The sequence below is a fragment of the Gadus macrocephalus genome, chromosome 9 (assembly GCF_031168955.1).
Source record: "Gadus macrocephalus chromosome 9, ASM3116895v1".
Lineage (NCBI taxonomy): Eukaryota > Metazoa > Chordata > Actinopteri > Gadiformes > Gadidae > Gadus > Gadus macrocephalus.
The window spans coordinates 7,353,653-7,368,343 of NC_082390.1; positions in this window are offsets into that span (position 1 = coordinate 7,353,653).

Sequence of the window (14,691 nt, forward strand, 5' to 3'; positions counted from 1 at the left end):
TGGACCATGTCAACGTGAATCCCATGTACATGTTTACATTAACAAGGACTGCACTAACTGTATCATATTTATATGTTAACATTAACATATAGCCCATGTAAATATTTACATTAACATTTATCACATGTACTTGAGCTGCTGCCCCCGCGACCCAACCCCGGAGTAGCGGTTTGAAGGATGGGCGAGGAGGATATGTACATGAGAGACATGAACAGAGATCGCGACCCATCAAGGGGGGTTGGGCCGGGGTTCCGATGAGAGACGCTATTGTTGATGACATGAACGTCCACTCCATGAATCCGGCACAAGAAGGACGAGCGCCGCTCATCCCCCAAACTTTCTCCAAGAGGCTTGAGAGCCAGTAAAAACATCAAGGCAGATGGCCTTCCAGTCTCCGGCTTTATTCAGTCACTCATTTAGTTTATCACCGTCGCTATTCCAGCGGCTTCACAGATAACAAGCAGAGGAGTATGGTAACCAAGGCACACTATTTATAGAACACTAAAAACGGCTGCATATTTACTACGATTTTGGTTTCAATACATAAAGAGAACAGCCAGACTCAGATCTGGAGAGACGTGGGTTTGGCAGGCGTGGAGTAGGAGGAGGAGCAGGAGGAGGAGGAGTAGGAGGAGGAGGCTGTGGTGGAGGAGGAAGAGGGGGAGGAGGAGGATGAGCAGGAGGAAGAGAGGAGGACCAGGAGGAAGAGTTGGAGCAGGACGAGGAGCAGGAGGAGGAGGGGCAGGAGGAGATGGAGGAGGAGAGAGAGGAGAGCAGGAGGAGTAGCAGAAGGGGAAGGAGCAGGAGGAGGTTGAGCAGCAGAAGGGCGAGGAGCAGGAGGAGAAGGATCAAGCGGAGGAGGAGCAGAAAGAGGAGGAGCAGGAGGTGGTTCAGGAGGAGCAGGACAAGCAAGAGAAGGAGGTGCTAGGACCGGCCATGGCGGAGCCATAAAACTTTTCTCCCTCCTTCTGACCTCTGGCCTAGGGAGATAAATTTGAAGAAGCGCTGACATTGAATCAGATTGTTGAACAGCTAGCCTGATTCCAGCTGTACAGCGTCCAACCTGATGAGAATTGTTTTTCTCTGGTTTGACATTTACAAGGTAAAGCGCAGAACCTTCCAGACAAGAGCAGCTCTTTCTAGAAAGAAAGCGAGTGCATCCTACCCCACAGCACCAGCACCATCCAGTGTTCCCCGCATCCCCATGGACACAATCTGCTTACAATTCTTCTCCCACAATGCCTACCCGGTTGACTTCCCACGGGAGGTCTCATGCCAGAGAAACACTGCCGATCCCTTGCCAAACGGCATTCGAGCCGAGCGTTGGCAGTGTTACGGAGGCACTGTCCACATTACCCGGGGGGGAATCACACAATGGCACAACACAATATGCCCATATGGAACGCATTGCGGGCGATTACTGTACAGTAGTCGAGTTTCCTATACAAGCCATGCAATATGTACGTAGGGAAAATCAACACGCGTCCCCCAAGCTTCGGAAAAGGGGGAGAGAAAAAGAGAGCGAAAGAAGAGTGTGCCTGCCCATCAACAGGCAGGAAAGAGCCATCATCTGTCATTGTCTGCCCACGGCTCAAACAATTGTTCTCATGGCAGACCGTGATTGTGAAAGAAAATAACTCCTTGTGTGTGTGTATTATCATGAATAAATTGCAAAATATTTACAAATTGTTGTGCGCTTGCGAGCCCAAAAGTCTACAGTGACCCACGTTTGATTGCTTGCAGTACGTGAGCGGAATAACAGAACAGGAAATATTTGTTTTGGCACATTCTAAATATTCACAGAGCAAAATCTGCCTCCTCTCTTTCCACATCCATCCCCAGACCTCAGCAGGGATATCCAGATTCATGATTACAATACTGCTGCATCGACTGAGAGGGCAGAACCATTTATCATGACGGTCACCAAGAGATCCGAAAAGTCGGAAAGTTTCATCACAATGGTACGCTATTGTCAAATTGGTGCGCTATCGTCGTATCGTTGCGCCATCGTCAAATTGGTGCACTATCGTCACATTGGTGCACTATCGTCACATTGGCGCACTATCGTCACATTGGTGGGCTATGTTCTTCGCCGTAATGGTGCACTTTCGTCATATTGGTGCCCTATCGTCGTATTGGTGGACTATCGTCGTATTGGTGCAAATCTTTTGGATCCAATTGACTGTGGACTTTAGTGTTATCTAAATGTTTAGAGGTATGAAACACCTGAGATGAAACAACGAGATCCTAAAAGCCTTTGCTGAACATTCACTTGCATTGCTGTTTTTCAGTGCTTGAGCTGCCAAGGAATCTCTGCCCTGCCATCTCCATATACATACATATATAAAAAGAAAACACAACAAGTGTAAAGCTTAGCATCTGCACAAGAAGGAGGAACGGTGTGACCTCCTTGGTCGCTGAGGGTCCTTTGGCAGCTCAACACAAACGTCTTTCAGACTTCTCATGTGCGGTGCTGGTGTTCACACACTACTCCCAGGAGAGCAGGCAACTGTAGATCTTTGTTTTCACAAAAGGAAACTGTTGACAGTACAAGACTTTGTCAGCAGAGAGCTTCAGACCTGATATTCCCAGAGCTAAGAATAGACCCGAAGACAAGGAGAAGGGGGGAGAAGAACAATGAGGAGGTGCTACAAAAAGGTTTTAATAAAACAGAGGAAACGACTCCAGCCAAAGAAAAGATGGGGTTATTTTTACCGTGGAAGTGTGTGGTCATTGGCTGCTCGCTGGATAACACTCTGATAGAGCTGAAACAACCATAACGAACAAACACGTTCTGTAGCTATTGATCGGGACCAGAGGGGTAGGACTTAACCGGAGGATGCTGACATTAGCGTATTGAAATGGCAATCAGGGTTAGAGGGGAAAGGAGGGGAGAACATTCCAGAGTTCTGCCAGCGCCACAGCAGTGGTCCCACGGACGCCTAGGGCCTCCCGTCCAGACAGTTCGTCTGTCATTTAATCACACAAGACAACATCCAGCAGGAGCGGAAAATGGTGGGGAAGGCTGTTTTAAGAGTCCCGCAGCTGTTTTGCTCATTTTTCTTCTGCTGTCTTTTCTTCATCCTCATCCTCATAATACCCCTCCTCCTTGTCTTACTCATACCCCTCCTCCTCATCCCCTCCTACCTCCCCTCCTACCTTCCTCCTCTTCATCCTCTCTCAGCCCATTCCCCCTTGTCCTTTCGCCCCCCTCCTCCCCTTCCTCCTCTCACTCTCCTCCTGGTCTTCCTCATCTCCCATCCTTCTCCTGCTCTTCCTCATCTCCCCTCCCTCTCCTCCTCTTCCACCTCTCAAACTCCTCCTCCTCTTCCTCCTCTGTCATCCCCCTCCTCCTCTTCCTCCTCCCATCCCCCTCCATCTCATCCTCCTGAAATCGCCCTCCTCCTCCTCTTCCTCCTCTGTCATCCCCCTCCTCCTCTTCCTCCTCCAATCCCCCTCCTCCTCTTCCTTCTCTCTCTCTCTCTCCACCCACCCTCCTCGCACCCGACTCCTCCTCCTCCAGCAGGAACTAAATCTCCCCAGAGCTCCTCATGAATGGAGACGATGAAGAGGAAGAGCCTGGAGGCAATGGCTGGAGTTGGCTGAGCTTCGTCTTCCAAGCCCATCGAATCAAAGGCTTTGAATACGCGTGACATGGATGTAAAGATGGATTATAGGGCAGTCACGATCTGGGGCTGCAAGCTTTGACAAGAAATTGTTTCAAATTATTTGTGTGTGTGTGTGTGTGTGTGTGTGTGTGTGTGTGTGTGTGTGTGTGTGTGTGTGTGTGTGTGTGTGTGTGTGTGTGTGTGTGTGTGTGTGTGTGTGTGTGTTTGTGTGTGTGTGTGTGTAATTCCTGGAAAATGGAAATACATGCGGACATTTACATATACATAGATTATGTGTGTGCACGTGTGCGTGTCTGTGTGTGTCTGTGTCCTGGTAAATGTAAGCATATGCTGACATTGACGACATGCATCGCTTGTGTGTGTGTGTTGGTTTACATAATAATGTTACAGCTGGAAGCAGTTGGATCTCAAGTGTCCTGAGATACCCTCTCGTCGCCACACACACCCACCAACACACGCAGCTACCAACACCAACACACACACACACACACAGTCCCCTCCTCCTTACCCACCATCACCCTGTTCCAGCCTATCACACACCACTCCCATATCTCTGTCCCATTAGCATTCTATACAACTATCGTGAGAGCAGACCAGCGCAATAGACACAGCGGTATTTATGTGGTTCTATCCCAATTCATCACATGGTTTTCAGTTCAGGCCAATAGCTGTTGCTTATTATTCCTCCTGGCATCGCTCCCATGCTGATGCACAGCTGGACCCGGTAACCCGGGCTGGTGCCAGGACCCTACCTACTCCCCTCCCACACAGTTACTGGAGAGCGATCCCTGGAGATGTAGCTCCAGGGATTCTGCGAGATGTAGCATATGAATGGCCTATGGAGCTGATGAACAATGATGTGAAGTCTAATTCAGAGCTCCGTCACCAGTCTGGACAAGTTATGTTGTTTCCTGAGTGTTGGCTCCTGCCTCATGGCACAAGTCAGAGTTTAGGTTGTTAATCAGATATGAACAGCACGCGTTACCTTCTTTCATTTCATATTTGTTTCAACAATCTTGTGGCCGGAGGGGGGATTCATTAAGAGAAAAAATTGGCAAAACACAAACTCAGCCATCGGCAGTAAGGTGTACAGAGTGTCTGTAAAGGTTTCAAATCAACACTGTGTGGACAGGCCACAGCAGAACTACACTTATTAAAAAACCCTTCTGAATGCTCCATACTCTGGCAAATTATTTCCTCTGTAGAAAATCTCCGTAACGTAACAGGAAACAAAGGCATAACTCTGCCCTTTCAGGTTGATGTTTTCCAGCCTAGGCTCTGTGCCATCTCCAGAAGTTCTTCTGTAACAAAGTATGACTACTGGATCAGAAGTACTGCCGTAGCATAGTAGGACTGCCGGATCAGAAGTACTGCAGTAACATAGTAGGACTGCCGGATCAGAAGTACTGCAGCAACATAGTAGGACTGCCGGATCAGAAGTACTGCAGTAACATAGTAGGACTGCCGGATCGGAAGTTCTGCTATAGTAGTAACACAGTAGGACTGTTGAATCAGAAGTTCTGCTGTAACACAGTAGGACTGCTGGATCAGAAGTTCAGCTAAGACACAGTAGGACTGCTGGATCAGAAGTTCAGCTATGATACAGTAGGACTGCTGGATCAGAAGTTTTGCTGTAACAGGACTGCTGGATCAGAAGTTCAGCTATAACATAGTAGGATTACAGGATAAGCCAGTACACAAATATTGATGAGTACTACAAAAACTAAAGACTTGCCCTTCATTATTAATGCGTAATACTATTCCTTGAATGTCAGGAAACAGTCTTAAGGGGCTGTACTTGAAAGCCGTAATTTAATTATCCATGATGTAGGAACACAAAATACCAAGCTTGCTCTGTGCCCCTTGGACGCAGTCCCACTGCAATTGTTCCATTAGAAAATCAAACGAGGAGTGAGTGATCCAACATGACAGACAGGAGACTGAGGAATCCCTCTCTGCAGTCGTCCAGCACACACACACACACACACACACACACACACACACACACACACACACACACACACACACACACACACACACACACACACACACACACACACACACATTCTCAGCAATCCAATGTCTTGCTTCTTTCAGTATATCTTCAGGTTACACTCAGAGTATAATAAACGAGGAATGTCTTTGAGAGACCAGGTTCGTCTCCCCACATGCTGGACTCTTAAGGCTGCGTCTCCCGGACTCTCTCCCAGAAGTCCTCCCTGCAGAAGCCTCGCTCTGAGTCCGGCCCTCAACACATTACTCTGACGCTCCAGCGACAGCTCATCAAGAAGCCGAGGACTCCACCTGTGGACGACCGATCCATCATGGTGGAGGCAGTCCAGACGTAACGTAAGGCTTCTGTGGAGATACGCTGGAGGCCGGACCAGAGGCACCGGGCTGCTCCTTCATTATTGATTAACACAGCTCTGTGGGTCGATCAATCGATTGATCTATAGCGGACGCCATCCAGCCCAGTGGTGCTGGTTAGACATGTATGACGTGACTTAAGATTCCTTCAAATGGTCAAAAGAGGAAATACAGATTGTTTTATTTTATTAACGGTAATCTGTTGAACTAATGTAGGATACCCAACCAGGTGGATCTTGTAAAGCTACATATTACATAAGTTATGATTCCTTCTGGAAAATATGTGAATAAGATGTGGTGTTTTTACAAGAATCAGAATGCTACCAAAGGGCTGCTGTGTTTGTACTGAAGCTATTACAGTGGACAATAAACCAGGGGGAGAAATGAGTGCAAAGGGAGGCTTGGTGGACATTTTACAGGAATACTACATTAATGCGGTGTCGAAAGCGGTAAATTCCAAACTTTGGAAAATATTTCCCAACCAGAGTGTGAAAAAGAGCGTTCTTCACACACATATGGTTGTTGTTAAAAAGCATCTCTTTACTTAAAACACAGCACAACTGTCGAGTCACTTGCACAACTCCAGCCCCTCCAGTCTAAAACTCTGGCCCTCTTAAAGAGCACCAGAATGGGTGTGGCTCAATTAGCCTATGAGCCACAGCTGCGGACTTTCACGGCTAACCAGACAGACAGGAGCACGTCAATCTTTTAAAACATGTTTAAAAACAGTGAAGATGCCATTCACATCTTCACACAGAGTAACAAAAAACTCCACACAACTGTGAACGTGACTTTCAGATTCTGTTGTAAGCCATTATGGCTAAAGAGAGTGTCTCTACAAGCTGGTCACATGACCGGGCAGAACTAAACCAGATGGAGGTTGGTTTGTCTCAAAACTAAAAGGTTTACACACACACACACACACACACACACACACACACACACACACACACACACACACACACACACACACACACACACACACACACAAACACAGACTGGTGTTTTACACACACGCATAAACACATACTTGTGTTTAACACACATACACACACTGGTGTTGTACCCACAATGGGGGGAGGGGAGGGGGGAGTTTAGTCATTCACAGACACACACACACACACACACACACACACACACACACACACACACACACACACACACACACACACACTGGTGTTTTACCCACACTGGGGGGAGGGGAGGGGGGAGTTTAGTCATTCACACACAAACACACACACACACACACACACACACACACACATACAAAAACACTGGGGTTGTACACACACACATATGCATGCGCACGCATGCACGCAAATATGCATGCGTTGCACACACACACACACACACACACACACACACACACACACACACACACACACACACACACACACACACACACACACACACACACACACACACACACACACACACACACACACAGGGTTTGCCCTCATAAACACATACCTAGGGTGTAAGGTAACAGATTCCTTCCTCTAGATTTCCTCATCAGCGTTGCGAGTCTCTTGCTGCTCTGATGACTGTGATTGGCCCTCCTCCGATAGGTCAATGGTCAAGGTCAGCGACGGTTTGTAGACATTAGTGTTGGGTTGTTATTCCCATGTGTTGGCCCATCTTCTCTCTGGCTCCCTGAGCCCTGTTGATTCTGTACCGGTCGCAGCCTCAGGCCCATCAGGTTCCCTTTATCTCTGGGTTCACATCCGATCTAAGTCCGGCCCAGAATGCACGATGCTACGCACGCACATACACACTCACATGCACGCACATACAAACACACACATGCACGGCCGCACAAACTCACGTTTCACCCACACTGGTGTTTTATGTAAACTGTTTTTACACACACGTGCACATACACACACACACACACTGGTGTTTTACTCATTGGGGGGGTTACGCATGCATGAACACACACAGCACACACACAAACACACACACGTACACACACAGCACAGCAAGCGGTGACAAGGCGAGGGCGTTTCCTGATGGCTTCTCTGGCTCTCGAAGCGGTAACCTCCTCTCCTCCCCCCCTCCTCCCACCTCCCTCTCCCCCTCCACTGCAGACACAGCTGGGTGAGGCCGAGCCACCGCTCTCCCCCCTCCGGCGGAGGGCTGGCGCGGCCGAGTGGGCCGCTGGTCCGGCCCAAAACCGCTCGCATAAAGGCGGTTCTGTTCGACGCTGATTGCCGAGATAATCTTGTCCATGCTGCAGGAGTAGGGACTAAGTGCTCTCTCTCTCAATGGTCCTACCTCAGTTTCCCCTCCCTTAACACTCACCCCCCCCCCCCCCCCCCCCCTGCACACGGTTTCATCACAGTTCCCGGCAGGGCACCACGTCCGCACAACTGCTCTCCCTGGAACCGGAGCCGGGGCAATTGCAGCGAGCGCGGGGCCCCTGGCGACGACACAGCCCTGCTCCGGCCTGGCGGGATATTTTATGTTAACACTCTGCGAGTGATTCATTTCCCTGCATGAGATTTAATGAGGATCTGCTTCTACTTTTCCTCCTCTGCCTTCGGCAGCCACCCGCTCCGTCGGAGGAGGGACGTCCGCAGCGTGGTGCCCGGGAGGGGGATGGCTGTTTGGACACCGAGCACCACAATAATCGGGCCGCTTATGAAACCCTTTGGATGAGCTAACATTTGTTTATCCCCGCCTGGGATCGATAAAGTATTATTGTCTCTTAAGCGCTGGTGCAGGTAGAGACAGTGTTGCCAGTCAGATGGGAATATCCTGTCAGGAAACGTTGCACACTTGATAGTTGATACCAACGTCAGGGAGAGAGATTGGGGGGTTTTGCCGGTATAAATGTGCCCACATTTGGCAAGGCCGTAAAGAGACCGCAGATGTATTGTGATTGGTGCTGCAGAGAAATATAAAAGATGCATTCCAGCTCCTTGGGAAATTGTCTTTTCATGAACTCAATGCCCTCCCTTCACTCTCCTGTGCTGACTATGGGTTTTCTCTATGAAAATAATAGAGATGAGGTAGAAAAGTAGACTAATCCAAAATGGAAATCTGTACTTCAGTATTTGACGCATTCCTCTGTCGTTGCTATGGTTCCGGTCATTTTTTATCTTTCCATTTGTAAATAATAGCATGTTATTTATATTAGTCTAGTTTCACTTGATAACCAAGCAGGTACATTGCGGTTGCACGATTACGTTGTATTTCTCCGGGATTTCATTTGAAGAGGTGACCAACTTCCAGTGGTCTCCCGGACGGACTTGGATGTGGTTTGGGTTTGTTCCACTTCATCATGATGTCGTCCCCCGGAGAAGATGTAACACGTAACCAGAGCTCTGGAGGCGTCTCTGTTTAAAGATCATGGAGATACTGCTCCTGAGTCAGTCACACGTCTAAAGGTCTCCTTCCAACACGGGGCTTACAGTACGAGTACTTCCTGTAAATCAGCCTTACCCCTCTGGAATCTCCAGAGGGGTTAGTCCTGCTGCAGTGGATTCTGCTGCAGTGGATTCAAACCGTGTTAGGCCCATGACCCTGTTTCCATGTAAAAAGTCTTGCAACCCAAACGTGGATCTGCTTGGATAGTTTAACCCTATGAAGGCCCACCACCACAATAAGTGGCTAGCTGCAGTTCACTAATACCTAGCTACCAATCATAAGCCAGTCTAAATGCATATACATTTGCTCCAGAGAACCTTCGATTCTTTGACTGTATGTCTTTTCCTTAATTCCTTAAATATCTACACTAATAAATCAGCAATCACGCACACCAGCTCCACCATCAGGCGACTCATTCTGAGGTCCCGACCCCAACGTTTGGGAAACACCGTCCTGTTGAGAAGAAGGCCGTCGCCTCCGTTTATCACACCTGCATAGCAGACAGTCAGGCTCTCTGATGCCACCCCAGGACGCCCACCTCTTGTCTTCAGATCGCTCTGGCAGCACACGGGGCTGTAGGTGAGCCTTCGGTCAGGGATGCTGAGCGTATTACAGAAGGGTCAGACCGAGTATTTCCACCACGCTGCCAGACACCGAACAGAGGACCAGTCAGCTAAAGGACAAACATTTACCCTTTTACACACACACAACTATGTTGTCTTTGTGAACCGGCATGCATCATTCCCTCGCCACTCCCTGTCTCTCTCTCTCTCGCGCACACACACACACAGACACACACATGCGTGCATACACACACAGACACACACATGGTGACACACACATGCAGACACACACAGACAGATACACAGACAGACACAAACACACAAAGACACACACACACACACACACACACACACACACACACACACACACACACACACACACACACACACACACACACACACACACACACACACACACACACACACACACACACACACACACATATTGGGATAGAGACAGTAGTGGGTATTGTGTTAAATAAAACATGTAATATAGTCTTGATGCGTGTCGAATACAATCACATCTTGAGTTTAGCGCCACTTAATTCACACCTGAACGTTGGCACGCGTTTTCCTGTGCGTAAACATAAACAATTTGGGGACGTAACCGTCCGCCAGCGAGTCCCGCCCGTTCTGACAAAAAAAACACACACACACACACACACACACACACACACACACACACACACACACACACACACACACATGCAACCTGTTGATTTGTTAATATGTGAACCACCCCAGCGACGGGGGGATGCGGTGTCAGCCACAAGCCTTAAACAGCTCCAAAGTTCTTCCACGGCCTGTTTCCCTGGGCTGACCTCCTGGTACTGCTGGCCCAGAGTGAAACATAACTGAGATATCACCCTCGTGGCTCCAGGCAGGGCCGCACACTGCCTGGCCCATCTGGCTCGGTCCGACGTGTAGGCCTAACAATAACAGCAGATAGGAGATGGTAAATCAAGCCCAGACTTCTCTCAGAGCACTTAGGCAAATGTTTGCGCAAGGCAAAAAGTAAATTGGTCGGTTTCCCTTCATCCTGTGTGAGCCCCTTGGCGTTATAAAAGTCGTTCTCCCATGGAACCATAGCCCGGGTCGCTCCGCGATGTGTGACCTCTCCCAAGTACATATTTTCTCAGAGAACAAAAGGAGCATTCTGTAATAACGCAAGGCGGAACTCGGATTCAGCTGCTCCACTTTATCTCCAATCGAGGAATAACAAACATTCCTGAACACCGAGTCACTGTTGGCTTTCCATATTTGCCTCACACATTTATTTACCAACACCGGTTATCAAAACGATATGGGTTGGAATTCTTATTTCAAAAAATCAGCAAAGCAAGTTTACTGCATAGTGCATACCACATGCTACCTGCTGGCATATTGGACCTGGAGTACACCTGATAATCTACTTTATACCCAATTACCAAAACAAAGAACATAAAGATTAAATAACTTCCCAACCATGATATTCTATGAAATGGTTGGAAATCCATACTGCGGTAGACTGGCTGTCACTGCAGAATGAAGGTTTATCCAAGTTTATCCAAAATACATTCAACATATGCCAGATAGATACATATTCGGATAGAGACATTAGTGTGTATTGTGTTAAATAAAACATGTAATATAGTCTTGATGCGTGTCGAATACAATCACATCTTGAGTTTAGCGCCACTTAATTCACACCTGAACGTTGGCGCGCGTTTTTTCCTGTGCGTAAACGTAAACAATTCGTGTGCGTAACCGTCCGCCAGCGAGTCCCGCCCGTTCTGACAAAAAAACAAAGCACCATTCGACTGATCTGCTCCTCATCCACTTTGACCCAATGGGAAGGGCGAGTCATACAATGTATTTAAAATATACATATGACGCAAAATGCTCCTCTCATACTATACATGTCCAAAGCCTGGTGGTGTCCAAACGCACGCAATCCAATAGATCTAGGTTCTGTTATCTTATCCAACCGGCGGTATAGCACAAACCGGAAACGGGTTATATCTCAATGTCTACTTATGAACTCATGCAGAAAACCAAACGCCGTGCAACATAACCATGTTTTAAGCGTAGTAGTGATGCATTCATCCTTTCATCCATATAGCTTCCATAGATCAAGCAAGCCAGGCGTGGCAGACGTCATCGCGTACGAAGTTCACCGGCAGGACATCAGCGGGTATGCAGCGAGGCATTTCCAACAGCGATACAGAGAAACCCACTTACCTCAACGCCGAACTCAGACCCTGTGCAGCCTGTTGAAAGTCGTGTTGTCTTTCTCGGAAAATCTTTTGAATTAACAGGAAACATTCTGCATGGTCGCACGCTCGATGCACCCCTCCCTTCTTCTGCAAGATCCCCTGAGTTTGCAGAGTATCCTCCCATTGCTGATTGTTTACTGGGAGGGTAGCGTGCCCATTACGCAGGGTAGCGTGAACCCATTTCTTGCCTATTAGCACATTAATAGCTCACTTAAATTTCTTGTTTGGCACTCTTTTGTGACTACAGCTAATAGGACCTTGGCTACTGGGTAAGAGTGAACAATCCACATGGATGAGTGTGATTCTTCCCACTGGGTCACTGGGACGACCAACCATTACATAAGGACGTTTAGAGTGGAGTTCAGTATTTAGTGTTCATTAAGTATCCTCAAACATCCGTCCTGGAGATTAAAGGTGAGCCTTGGTATAACAGCCACCTGCCCAAAGGGGTGAGATAGCAATCATTGTGAGAACTGGGACGCAACATAATAAATAAGGATACATCTTTTTTAGACACAATTTAATGGAGAGTAAGTAAGTAGATACTCTAATCATCCCCTAGGGGAAATTAAGGTCCAGCAGCAACAGAGTACAGACAACAACTAAATGGACAAACAGTAGAAGTCAGCAAAATAAGTCAATGAAAGTGCATAGTTTATTGCAGTCATTCATTATGAAGCATGTTGAACATGTTTACACCAAATCCATTCCAAAATAAAATGCATACAATAACCCAGAATATCAGCAGTATGAAAATAAGAAAGTCAAAATGAAGAAAATGTACTCTTAATTGTAATCATTAATGATTTTATATTTTAACCACGTCGTTACTCAACAAAGCCTAAAAATAAGGTACATTTGTAATTTATTGGATGAATGAATGAGTGAATAAACAAGCAGATTAATGAGTGAGAAGAAGCATCTAGCAGGCAGCTGGTTACAGCAGTGTAAGAAGAGAAGTGAGAAGTGGTAGTGATGATTTGATAGACCCACAGACTTAACAAGCCTGTTTTTTTTTCCATGCAGGTCATGTTAGCCCTGCTTTGACCTCATCCAAGCAGGGCTTTGAAAGTAGCCCAACAAACGTCGCCATCGATTTGACTTTGCTTGATGTGAGAAAGAAAATGTTTGTTATTCACTTTGGGTTTTTTCCTCATGATTTTTTGCAAGGTTAAGTCAATCCTGACAGAATCCAAGCTCTTACATGACTCCTACTCAACGATCCCTCCCTCCTAGATGCACTTTATATTTGTGGTTTTAAAATAATGCCACAGACCTCCCAAGCTTGTTTTATGGCTATTGTCCCCAGAATGGCCTTGATAGCATTAATGTGAAGTATGCATACAGAGAAAAGTGAATCAAATACAATATTGAGGACAACCTGACGCAGAAAAGTCACGGTTTTACAGTTGTTCTTCCTTTATTTAGCAGGCACGTTCAAATCAATTTTTTTTTTAGAGTTGTGACTTTTGGACCATACACTGTAGCCCCGGTCCACCACTAACTCTCACTGTTTAACAATGTGTTTGTACAGCTTCCACCAGGGCTGACCTGACAGTGCGTCAGTGCAGTCCCCATTATATATAGCGACCCATCCTCCCAGGGTCCCTGATCACACATGTCCAGAGTGCTCCTATACCTCACTCAGTCCCGACACAATGGAAAGCCTATACATCTCTCGTCACGCATAGTGCGCCAAGAGAGGGATGGGGACAACTGTAACAACACATTGTAAACAAGAGACCCTTCTGGCTTCTTGCACTTGTCTCGATGTTTGCCCCAAAGACAGAGCCCTTCTCTGATTCACGATTCCGGGGAAACTTCACTTTGGGACGGTTTGGCTTCAGGGTGATCCTTTAGCCTTAAACTCCCACTCGGATGACTCCCACTGTTGTTCGGCTGCATCCATCATCAGTGGTACACTTTCAACACGAGTAGCTGCATAGTGGCTTCATCGCTGACATAGCTTGTACTACAGCGGCAGGTGTGAGGGATGAGGGGGATCTCAGGTGTTCAGTGTGTCAGCCAACACAAGTTACATGACAACCCCAAAGAGAAAGACAAGGGCACAACCTCATTGTGATTGTTTCTCCCATCATGCCTCACTGCTTTTGAGCGCAGCTCATCTCCTGGAGGCTGAGCCACAGAAAAGGACGATTCAGTCACTATGGTAACCATTCCAGTTCAGGTGAACCGTGGTTGTAAAATAATAAAATAAATGTTATGGTTTTTTTAACTCCATTTCCAGAAAGCAGAACTTTTACACCCCAGATTTATTATAGCGGTCACTGGGGGGGAAATGTGCTGTCCAAGACTACAGCACACTGCTGCGCTGAAAGCATCAAAGGAGACAGTCTTTTCAAGGTTTCCTCTTCTTCCCACTGGGATGGGAGGAATGCGTCCACTCCTTGCCTACAGGCTCCATCTTGGTTCCAAACTCTGGCTGGGTGGGGGAAACTGGAACAAAGATGGCCGCAAGGTGAATTGAGCCCATTAGGGAAGCCTCTT